Genomic DNA, 352 nt, shown 5'->3' on the forward strand with positions numbered 1-352 from the left:
GAGCACACATACCTTCCTGGAACAATTCCTTCCTGTCTCCTGTCCCCCTGGTTAATAACTACATAGGCAGAGCACACATACCTTCCTGGAATAATTCCTTCCTGTCTCCTGTCCCCCTGGTTAATAACTACATAGGCAGAGCACACATACCTTCCTGGAATAATTCCTTCCTGTCTCCTGTCCCCCTGGTTAATAACTACACAGGCAGAGCACACATACCTTCCTGGAATAATTCCTTCCTGTCTCCTGTCCCCCATGTTACTAAGCACACGTACCTTCCTGGAATAATTCCTCCCTGTCTCCTGTCCCCCATGTTACTAAGCACACGTACCTTCCTGGAAGAACTCCTTCC

At 48.3% G+C, this 352-nt stretch overlaps 1 protein-coding gene across 1 annotated transcript in view; it reads right to left on the reverse strand.

Moving 5' to 3' along the window:
• The window catches only part of LOC106814191 (cilia- and flagella-associated protein 45-like), a 20,487-nt gene that overhangs the window by 7,066 nt on the left and 13,069 nt on the right, over positions 1-352 (reverse strand). The window lies entirely within an intron of this gene.

This window comes from Priapulus caudatus, unplaced genomic scaffold, assembly GCF_000485595.1.
Source record: "Priapulus caudatus unplaced genomic scaffold, Priapulus_caudatus-5.0.1 Scaffold882, whole genome shotgun sequence".
Classification (NCBI taxonomy): Eukaryota; Metazoa; Priapulida; class Priapulimorpha; order Priapulimorphida; family Priapulidae; genus Priapulus; species Priapulus caudatus.